The sequence below is a fragment of the Micropterus salmoides genome, unplaced genomic scaffold (assembly GCF_014851395.1).
Source record: "Micropterus salmoides isolate LMB-PRFRI ecotype aquatic unplaced genomic scaffold, ASM1485139v1 Ms_hic_scaffold_2, whole genome shotgun sequence".
NCBI lineage: Eukaryota > Metazoa > Chordata > Actinopteri > Centrarchiformes > Centrarchidae > Micropterus > Micropterus salmoides.
In genome coordinates, this window is record NW_024041150.1 from 32,376,353 (window position 1) to 32,388,355 (window position 12,003).

At 38.8% G+C, this 12,003-nt stretch overlaps 1 protein-coding gene across 1 annotated transcript in view; it reads left to right on the forward strand.

Moving 5' to 3' along the window:
• Positions 1-12,003, forward strand: part of trpc5a (transient receptor potential cation channel, subfamily C, member 5a) — a 118,642-nt gene that overhangs the window by 88,439 nt on the left and 18,200 nt on the right. The window lies entirely within an intron of this gene.

The window sequence follows — 12,003 nt, forward strand, 5'->3', positions numbered from 1 at the left end:
ACGAAACAGGTAGTGAGCTGGGCTGAAATTTATAACGAAATTGTGTCACTCTTTATAATAATAAGATCACAGTAAGTAAATTCACTGTAGTATTAGTGGATGTCTCTTCCTCTGTGTTGTATATTATGTGGGTCATGTTAGTTGGTGATACACCGCTTCTCCACCTCTCAGGGCGACTGAGAGGTGGAGAAGCGGTGTACCTGAGTATCGGTAAAAGCCAATAAATCTAAATCGAACGTTGCGAAGCAAACAGCGGCAGATCCAAGCTAATATAGCGATAGCTGGCTGCCCCTGCCTGCATCACTATAGGATAGTAAACAAATCGTCCCACATTTGCTTTTTACCGTTACATTACGTTCTTGCAGGATTTGACATAATACCAGTGGTATACAGGAAAGTGACATGGGTCACGTTAGTTGGTGAATTAATGTGGAAAGCGATCGGACAACATTAGCAACTGCCTGGCCTTAGCTGGCGAGCTAACGTGACTTTCTCTGTGTTTCTCCAGCTTTACTAATGCTCACTTTGTTCTTACTCGACATCATCTGAACATGTTTGGTCTGATGGGCTTCAGCACATAAACCTTTATTGTTGTTTTGTGTCCTTACGTGGAGTCTATGTTTTGCTGTGAGCCGGTTGTTTTATGGTGTCAGTGGACTGCATGTCGTTAGCTGCCATGTTGTCACTGTAGTCAGAGAGAGGCTCGGGAGCGCGCACAGGGCTGAATCCGACCCAGAGACCTCACATTAAAAGCAGAATAGTGGCTGATGCAAGCAACAGAGAAAACAGGAGTGTGCTTAGTTTCTAAGTGTGTTTTGAGCCCACTGACAATAAGGCAATGACAATTTGATTTATTATTATTAAATTAAAAGCTTACATATAGTCACTTTAAAGTACAGAATACCGAACTTGGCGAACTTGGTATTGAGAAACAACACTAGCCTTGTTTCTTAAGCCTGTTTTTAATAGTCATTCATAAATCTGAATTTCACGTATGTTGTTAAATATTCAGATTACTGTATATGGCCATACATTTCTGCTTTTTTAATTCATTCAAGAAAAACAACACTAAGGAGGCCCTGCCTGTAGCACATCGTCAGGTCTGCTTTTGTTTCTCTCTGAATGGTAAATTAACACTTGTGGTTAAGGGAAGGAACATGTTCTTCTGTTAATCTATTACAACTGTGATAATACCAGCCACCAGTTGTGCAAACATCCATTTAAGTGGCGTCTGGATCGATGTCTGAATATTATATTGCACACAGCACCCTGAGAATCAAATCCTGTCCAAGTAATCGGTGTCTAGAAGTGCTGCGTGGACCATAATTTAAACTTTCACACCACACCACACAGACTCTGCTCTTATGCGTCGTTGCACCAGATAATGAAATAGAAATGATTTTTGGTGTCGAGAAGGAGCTCAGGCTCGTTCAGTAGATGTGAAGAATAAAATGTGCTGGGGGGTTTTTAGCGTGAGATGGGCGAATTTGCAAATGCAGAAAGCCAGTCGGGGGTTTAGCTTATTGAGAGGCCACGTCTGAATTATGGCTCTTATGGCAGCTTTGCAACACGCACAAAGCACAGATCCAGTATGTCTTTGCTGAGGGACGCAGTGACAGCCAAGCCGAGTCAATGGGCTGAATATTGAGAAGGCATGTGGTTTGTTTCAGATAATAGGTGTATTGACTTGTGATCGACTCCATTACAGTAAAGCACTCGGGACAATGATAGCACTGCGAGGAGAATGGATGTTAAAAACAACAGATCACACTTTTAACTTTTTGTTTTAGATAATAGCTGTATTGACTTGTGATCACATATATTGATGAAGGCATGTGTTTGTTTTAGATTTGTGATCGATTCTATTACAGTAAAACACAATGAAGAACAATGAAGAACAATGATAGCACTGCGAGGAGAATGGGTGCCCAAACAACAGATCATACTTCTAACTTTTATTGTGTCTGTATCTATAAGGTGTATTTTTTAGATAAATATAATCATGTACAGATTACCATACAGGTGAAATGTGTCTAGGAAAGCAAAATCCAAGATGAGATCTCATAGTGGTTTCCTTCTTTTCTCCTAGAAACAAAAGAGTTGCTTTTAATACCAAGGTGAGACCAAAGGCCTTTTATCCCACTTCTCAAATTCATCTGAGGAGAAACAACCATATAAAATCTAATTTATGTCTGACTCTGATCAAAACAAGAGATCTCTAACTGATCTTAAATAAGTCTAATTTAAGTCTCCTGAACATTTTACCATGAGGTCAGAGAAAGAGCTCAAAGAAAACTCAGCTATGACTCCTGGTATCTCATGATTCTTCACAAATATGTCTCAGTTTTCTCATATTGGCCTCAGGAGCAAAAAACTCATCTCTGTCTTACTCTGATCAAAAGATTAGACCTCTACATATCTTAAATAATTGTGATTTCAGTCTCCAGAATGTGGATCAGAAAAAAAGCTCCAAGATATTTCTCAGTTTTGTCTTAGTGACCCGACTTAGGGGTTATTTTAATCAAGTACTTTACTTACGTCAAATGTTGAGGTTGAGTATTTTCTTTTTATGGGGGTTTGTACTTTTACTCCCCTTAATTTCAAATCCTTATTGTATTTATTGTTAATTATCTGTTACAAGTTACTGAGAAAAATTAAATAAATTTTGACATTGAAAATAATGCACTTTCAAATGTCATGTTTTCCAATTCGTTAAGGTCACAGCCAGCATAACTGGAACACCCAAAACTTTGAAATGATATTTACAGATTAATTAATTAAGGACCTAATGCACACAAGAACTGAGATACAACATGTATCTGTCATACAGAATGAGCACTTTTACTTTTGATACTTAAGTACATTCACTAAGGAATATTTTAATACCTTTTACTTGAGTACAATTTTGAGGACTTTAATTGTAGATATGGTATTTCTCCTCTTTTAAGTAAAGGAAAATTGTACTCTATTTAAAGACAATAAGTCCCTTGTTATTAATTTTAGCTGGATGGCGCAGCGGCAGTGTTGTTGCCCTTTCAACAACAGGAGTGGGGTTCAAATCCAGCTCCTCCAGCACGGTTCTCTAAGCACAGATAGTAATGTGATACAATCAAGCTCACAAACAGCTCCCAACTGCTTTTTAGGAGCAATAAGCAAGACATTAATGCCAAAACCTCAATCTCACTTCATCTCATCCTTTTCTCCTAAGGGGTTTTAGGAGCAACAATTCAGACTGGAGTGATCTCAAAAAGATATATTATTGAGATCTTAGTGTTTTCTCAGGAGTTAAAGAAAAGACCATTTTGAGCAAAAGATTTTTCCTCTGGGGTGGCCTGAATACCGTAATACTTCCAAACCTTAGCCTAATAGCCTCCTACCTCCTTTACTGGCCCGGTGTGGGAACGCATTTTCACAAATAAACGCAGGTCTCCATTAAACACCTGGTCTGTTTTTTATACAAGTTCTTTTAAATGTATAAAACCTCTTAAACCCTGCTGGGTTGCCCACTTTAGCTGCTTCTCTGCTGTTTAGATCGTTAACAAATTTTAATGGTTAAACGTATAATCAGTATGTCATCCAAAGAATGTTAAAGTCAAGTGCAACTTAACTTGGTTGAAAATACTAGCAGATGTTTTGTCCCTAATCCAAGACTTCTTCAGTTCTGAAATCAGTAGGGAAATTTGGCTATTTAACCTCTGTAGGATCGTTTGCCAGGATCATACCGCTGGCTCGTTAGTGTTACTGGCTGTGGTAACGACAGTCGTTATGGTCGTTAGAACGACCATCGTTGGTATCTTCCCCTGAGGCGAAGAGGTTTCTTCAGCGACAGCTTCTTAAGGACAGTTAAAGACTACCGTGCATCCTTCTTTGTCCGCAGGTAAGATGGTGATGTTGTGATCCTTGCTTAGTGATGTCACAGCTCTCCTTTCTTGGATGGTGAGGTTGGAAGGGGGAGCCTTCCCGTTGGAAATTGCCGATTCTGTTTTTCTTAATGGCCGATTCTGTAGCTGTGATGAGGTCCACTATAGGTAACTGCTGTGGTGTGATGGCAAAGTTTAATCCTTTGGCCAAAACGTCTTGCTCTGGTTGGGTGAGTTCCATATCTGACTGATTTTTCAGGTTAAATAGCTGAGTTTCCCTACCAGTCGGTCAGAACTGAAGAAGTCTCTTGGATGAGGGACGAAACATATTCTAGTATTTTCAACCAAGTGCAGTTGCCCTTGACCTCAACCTTCATTGGATAACTATGACCTGGATGACTGAGAGCCTTCACAGACACCTTGACGGTACGTTTTTGGTCAAAGAAATCTTTTTAGCTGCAAAACAAAATCTGAAATGGAAAAGTTTGCCTGTAACAGAAGAGTAAAATAAAGAAAAGTTGCATTGCACAAACTTACCAAAAATCAACTGTTCATTTTCAGTGAAATACAGTAAAGGTCCGGTGTGTGATATTTAGTTGGATCTATTGACAGGAATGCAAAATAATATACATAACTATGTTTTCAGTGGTGTATAAAGACCATACATAATGAACTGTTGTGTTTTATTACCTTAGAATGAGCCAATTTGCACTATAAAGCTTTTTTAGGAAAATGTAATATTGCCCAGATTCATTAACAGGTGAACAAGGCAATTATGAAGAATTTACAGTAGTACGTTCACTGCTAATGTTTTTTTTTTTTAGAGTGCATCCTTTTTGATTTAGTAATATAATAAATACATTTTTAATTTATGTGGACTCCAGGAGGAATAGCGGCTGTTAACCAATGTCCGTGCAAATGTTTTTCTACCAACATTCAGTTGTGGCAACCCAAAGCACATGTTTAAGGCTAGGGAAACATTGTAGTTTTGGTTAAAAATCCAGTGCTGACTTGCAGCATAAGATGGTTAAAGAGTCAAAGTCATGAGTTTCTACACACATAAATCCACTCCGACCTCCTCACTAAAATTCTGTAAAAAGATCAAGCTGACTCAGCAAACCTCGACTCGAATAAACAAAAAGAGTAAAAGGCATCATGCTGATCACGTCACGATTTCTCATCTGCACATCAGCCCTGACATGTTTGTTGGTAGATCAGAGTCTGTAGCAAAGAAATCAGCCTCATGCTGAAGCTAAATGAGCATGCAGATCGCCACGGTGACGGCTGTGAAGATGTATTATGCAAAACAGCGATCGCAGCCCTGCGAGCAACCCAGTCTGCATCAACATTCATGAGTTTACAATGCCGGGATTATTTCCTCTGTGTGTGTGTTTGCATCCTGCTCATTCTCTCTGTAAGTCAAACACACTTATCCACATTTATGAGTTATTTTGCAAGATCATTTCCTCTTTTTGCTCAGGTGTCTCTGCCTTGCGTCTCCTCCCTCCTCTTCTCGCTCATCTGTACTTCACACACACTTATCACCATTAATGTGTTAGATCGTTTTACAGCATGCAGCATGTGTGTGTGTGTGTGTGTGTGTGTGTGTTTGTCTCACTCAGTCTCTACCTCACCCTCCCTTTTTATTGGCCTTCACACAAATGCTGTAAATATTCCTACACTTTCTTTCATGCACTACAAACCCCAGTCTATTTTCTTTCACACACACACAAACAATTATCTTTTTCTATCTCTCTGGGATTTGAACACCTTCTCTAAGTCTTTCTCCCTCAGCATGGGTGCTACTGGGATTCTGATTCACTAGATGAGGCAATTTCACCCAAATCCAACTTATAGACCTTTTCTAATGTCATAATAACTACACTATATAACTGTAACTATAAAGTGGGGATCTAAAATGTTCTTTGAGTGCATTCACTTTCCCCTGCTTTCAAGAACCACAGGTTAGTCAGTCATAAATATGTTATTTGTCGTGTTTTGTAGTGTGACTGATGTTTTTGCATCGTAGACTAAAAGTAGGATATACTGAGTGTTTTCAGTGGTCTGCTGTGTGTTTGTTTTGGTTATCCTCCTGCTTTAGTACATATATGCAACGTTATGTACTAAAGCAAAATTAAACATTGGTTTTGTTTATTTGGCTCAGTCTTGTCATGGAAATTGTATATTGTTGGTGGGGGATTGAGCAAATAATTGAGTTACAACAAACTATTTGCATAATGTATTAATAGAACAGAGTAACAGAGAAGTACTACAACAGGGCAGCTTTGGGCATCTCGCCCAGAGCAAAGGGATTCATAATCCTTTAAACAATCTAGGTTTGTTTGTTTTGGGGAACAGAGATCCTCTATAGGCTTTGAATGAACATTCAATATGAGATGAGGAATGGCAAGAAAGGAAAACACTAAAACAATCTCACAGCTCTGACCTAAACCCCTATGTGGGCAGACTCATATAATGAGTATGATATCAAGGAAAGGTTAAAGATAAAAAAAATATATATTATATATAAGACATAAACAGTAATAGTAATAATAATAATAGAAACAACAGAAGAACATGCATAAAAGATTAAATATAGGTAGAAATAATATTCTGCCATTACGATTCTCTCTTGTCGAATTTGGTTATATCTGCGTTGTGCTCAGAATCATATTGATTCTTGTTGGCAGTGATTGAAGAAGCACACAGATCCTTTACTTAAGTAAAAGTATTAGTACAACAGTGTAAAAATACTCAAATGAAAATCCTACTTCAGTGAAAGTAGAGACGTATTGTCTTCAAAACAAGTCCTCCAAATAAAATACAACAGAAGTTTTTTTTGTTCATGTCCTCTGACGTTTCTATCTGTAGGACGATATCATTTGTCTGTGCCTTTCAAAACCATTACAAATCATTACTTTTGAAAAACAAATTAGTTTAATGGTTAAGGTTTGGTTAGGGGCAGCCACAAAAACGACTGCAGACAAATTCGCAATATCGGATTTACAATTTTTTCTGTTTTTGTTTTTAGACAACAAAACAAGAAAGAAATATGATTGCGGCCAGCAGTCATAACCAAATTGCGGCACTGCAGATAAAATCATCGTCACACAAAAAAAAACAAAGTTGGATAGCAGTAGCTGGGCCGAGAGATCGGCTATTGACATTTGGAATGGGAGATTAAAGAGGTGTGGAAGCAACAAAAGGTTTTCATATTTAATATGGCAGAAAAGCTTCTGATACCAAATCTAAAGTCTTAACTATATTCCAAATGTGGCTGCTGAGATGTTTATACTCGACAAAAGAGGAGTGGAAGGCAAAGCTCTTAAAAGGAACAAAGCCTGCAAGGAACAAAGGTAAGCCACGTCACAGTGATAGACTGTTACCGCATACGATAAAGTGTCTGCAGTTGTTCATAATCACAGCAGGCTGCAGGGATTAAACTCACTAGTGCAAAGACCACACACTCACAGATTTACCAAAAACATATTCAAAAGCAAGATAAGCACTATAGGAGTGATTTAATTGCACGCTGTCCGGCTGCCAACTCGCACTTTGTTTTCTCACACAGAAACACTGCATGCAATGTCTCTGTGTCACACACCAACACACACTAGTACACACACACTCTCTCTCCTGCCTCCCAGACAACTGCAGAACTGTCACAGTGAAATGACTGAGTGGCTGTGAGGATCAGCTGGAGCAGTTCATGACTCCGCTTGGTGGAGTAAAGGAGAGGGAAGGAAGAGAAAAATTGACATTGAAACATTGAAACTAGAGGAGAGAAAACAATGGGAGGAGAGAACAGGAAGAGGAAAGGAAACAACGAGAATAGGGAAAGCAAGGAAATGTGAGGAAAGGAAAGGAAACAATGAAAGAGAATGAGAGAATATAATTGGAGGAGGTGGCAGGAGAATAAAGAAAACAATGAGAGGATGGGGAAGAGAGGAAACAAGGAAAGGAGAGGACATGAGAGAAAAGGAGATAACAGAACATTTGATGACTATATAAAACTTGTTTGTCTCCTTGGAAAACATTGACATTTTTAAACTAGAACAAACTAAAAAAAATGCAAACTTTTAGACTCGACTGATATGGAAAACTCCCTCTAATGATCTGTAACTGAAAAGCACAAAAAACGCAACTCATCATAATTTATATGATCTATTTATATTTATTTATAGAGAGGCTTATATTATATTCTGGAGCTGTAAGAACAACATTGTGCCATTCAACTTTTAAAAAAGACAAATAAGCAAGGACAGTAGAGGAGATGATCCAAGAGGAGGTGGGAAAGGGGAAAGGAGAGGAAACAAGGAAAGGAGAGAAGAGTAAGTGAGAGGAGAAAAGAGGAATTAAGGAAGGGAGTGGAGAAGAGAGGGGAGGAAACAAGGATAATTGGCTGAATTGGAGAGGAGACAAACAAAGTGGAGAAGGAGAGGAAAGGAAACAAGGAAAGCTGAGGAGAGGAGTAAACGAGAGGAAACAAGGAGGTGAGAGGAGAGAAAACAAAGAAAGACAAAGGATTGAAAGGATTGGAGAGAAGAAAATGAGAGGATAAAAGTGGACGAGGAGAGGAACGGAAACAAGGAAAGCAAAGGAAATGAGAGGAGTAAACGAGAGGAGATGCGATGAATCGTGGAGTGAAGAGGGTAGGAAACAAGGAAGTTGAGAGGAGAAAAATCAAGGAAATGAGACAGGATTGGAGAGGAGAGAAGATGACACAGGAGGAAATGAGAGGATAAAAGAAGCAGAGGAGACAAAACAAACAAGGAGAGGAAAGGAAGAGGAGAGAACTGAATTTTTAAAACAGCTTTCTTTGAAAAAAGCAACAGAAATACCTTTAAAATGTTAATTTCCTCTTGTTAAAGGGGCGTTATGTTTCAGCGGCCACTAGCGGTGAGGTTCGTGGATGGCTCTTCCTCTGGGTTGTTGTGGCCGTTTTGTTGCATGGTTTTATGTTATGTGGGTCATGTTAGTTACAGCGATTGAGGTGGAGAAGCTGTGTACCTAAGTATCGGTAAAACCCATTGACTGTATACAAAAACCACAATAAACATAAACTGAATGTTACGAAACAAACAGCAGGTCCGAGCTAATATAGCGATAGCTGGCTGCCCCTGCCTGCATCACTACAGGCTAACGTTAAACAACATAAACAAATCGCTCCACATTTGCTTTTTACCGTTACATCCTTTCTTGCAGGCTAAATCAACAGTGGTACACAGGATAGTAACACGGGTCACGTTAGTTGGTGAAGTAATGTGGAAAGCTAACGTAATATAACTTTGGACCGGATAACAGTAGCAACTGCTTGGCGTCAGCCGGTGAGCTAACGTGACTTTCTCTGTTTCTCCAGCTTTACTAATGCTCACTTTGTTCTTACTGAACATCATCTGAACCTGTTTGGTCTGATGGGCTTCAGCACATAAACCTTTATTGTTGTTTTGTATCTTTATTGTTGTTTTGTATCCTTATGTAGAGCCTTTTATGGTGTCAGTGGACTGCATGTCGTTAGCTTCTGTGTTGTCGCTGTAGTCTGAGAGAGGCTCGGGAGCGCGCACAGGGCTGAATTCGACCCTGAGACCTCACATTAAAAGCAGAATACTGGCTGATGCAAGAAACAGAGAAAACAGGCGTGTGCTTCATTTATAAGTGAGTTTTGAGCCCATTGACAATAAGGCAATGAAAATTTGATTAATTTCATTGAAAAACTTACATATAGTCCCTTTAAGCTGAAATATTTACATTTACATATTTACAAACAAAGATGAGAGGACATGGGATAAAAGGAGAGGAGGACAAAAATTTAAAAATACTGCGAGGAAAAAACGAGAGAAAGAACTATGAGGCGAGGGAGAAGGAGAGGAAAGATAAAAGAATAGAAGACGATAATGATTAATTAGCGGATACTTGAGATTAATTAAAGCGTGTTTGATGAGGAAAGGTTAAAGAGAGATTCTCTTCACTTTTCAGTCCATCTCGTTCACATCCTTGTTTCATAACTCCGACGCAATATCACGCTTGGTTGCTTCATTCATTGTTGATTAAATTCCCCCCTCTCTCTCTCTCTCGCTCTCTCTCTCTCTTCATTTACACACTCGCCTCAGTCTCTCGCTCTCCGAGCACACACAGTAACACACACACACACCTAAACACACTTCCAAGCACATCTACATATACAGAAAATTCACACCATCAGTCACATGCTGTAAATACAGACACACACTCTCAGTGATGTAGTGATCATTCACACCCACACACCTTATAGCAACACACACACGCACACATTCATACCACACACTGCAATGACAATAAATGTAGGAGCGTTGAATATTTCATGCAGCACAAATATAACACCCTGCAGACGAAAACCTCTCTCTCTCCCTTTCTCTTTCTCTCTTGTGATGTAGTGTCGGGATTCTGCCAATCGTTGCTTCATCAAAAATTCAATAACCTCCGCTGTAACTGTGACTGTCACACAAACAGACGCAGAGAGAGAAACAGAAGACAGATCAGAGCGGAGAGAGGGGAAATAAAATAAGGAGGACAGAGAGAGGGGGACGAGGAGGATGGATAAGAGAGAGAGGCTGAAACATACAGAGAGAGTCCAAAAATTACTCTGGTGCTAGATTCCAGTTTGTGGCTGTTAAAAATGTAAGTTGTCCCACAAATTTCAACAACAATTCAAAAAGCAAATATGATACAGTCGGATTTAATGAACTCCTGTGAAAAGGATCAGGTATCGGTCAGAGGTGGCCAGTCCACATTAAGTACACTTTGAAACTCAGTTGTGCCAGCCTGTCCTCACCGGAAAAATATCCATATAGGTCAATTATTTTACAGCTTATTAGTCAAGTCAGCTTTATTTATATAGCACATTTAAAAACAACAGTGCTTTCCAAGAACACAACACACACAAATACAAGTATAGACTAACAAATGAACAAAGAGTATATACCATTGTGTATCTAAATACACAATAAAACATTAGTACACTTATACACATCAATAAAAGGAATATGGAGTACTCGATAAAAATGAAATTCAAAGAAGCTAAAAGGAAATAAATAAGAACAACATCAGATTAAAAGTGAGAGAGGACAATTAAAATAAAATAAGGGACAGACCGGTCACCTTTAGTTGCAAGGCGTGAGAAGGGGACTAAGAAGAGTTGCTGTGAAGGTGAACTAAGTGACCTTGGCACTGAAGGAGCTTTGTTGCCAAGTAGTGTTTTACACATACGAGGAATTAGCTTTGGTGATAAGGTGTTACACGTAGACAAACATACAATTGACATAAACAGATGTAGAAATATATAAATATGGAATAAACAAATGCAAGTTAAATAAGAATAATAAAAGAATAGAGAAAAATAATACAACTATTTGCAGAGAAAGAACATTGTGGCAGATATTTACACGTGCATTACTTATGCCTTGGTATGGATATGGATATTGTGTACATAAATATATAAATTGACAATATAAAAAATAAAACAACAAGAACTAACAACAAATATCTGCAATGTGTCAGGTTTGTGCATGATGTGAAATTAAATATTACATTATAAAAATTATAATTACGTGTGCAGAGACATTTGTATTATTTGAAATGGGGGAGTGTCAGTGAGGGATGTTGATGAGGCTAACTGCAGACGGGAAGAAGCTGTTTTTGTGGCGAGAGGTTTTGTTACGGATGGACCGCATCCTCTTGCCAGAGGGGAGACTCTGAAACAGTTTGTGTCCGGGGTGAGACATAAACTGCATTAAAACGTGTTGCTGTAGGTATATTCTATAGTGCCTATGGATCTCTCTGTTTTCCTGCCCCGGCATGTATGTGTGTTACCATCCAGATGCACATTTTGGTGCCATCAAGTGCCAAGTAGTGTTAGTTCAACACCACTAAGACACTTCCATCCAGCTCCTCTTTCAGCTTTAGTGGCTGTCTCCTGTTGGTCAGTTGTTGTTTCATTTTTTCAAACTGAACTGTCACAGTTGTGAGTTTTTTGAGTTTAAATCAAGCAGTAAATACATTTTTAGGTTTAACTGCACAAGGATACGTCTCATATCATTTCATATCTGCCTGACTCCTCCTGAAGATTTTCTACTCAACATTTATTTATACCTGAACATGGATATTT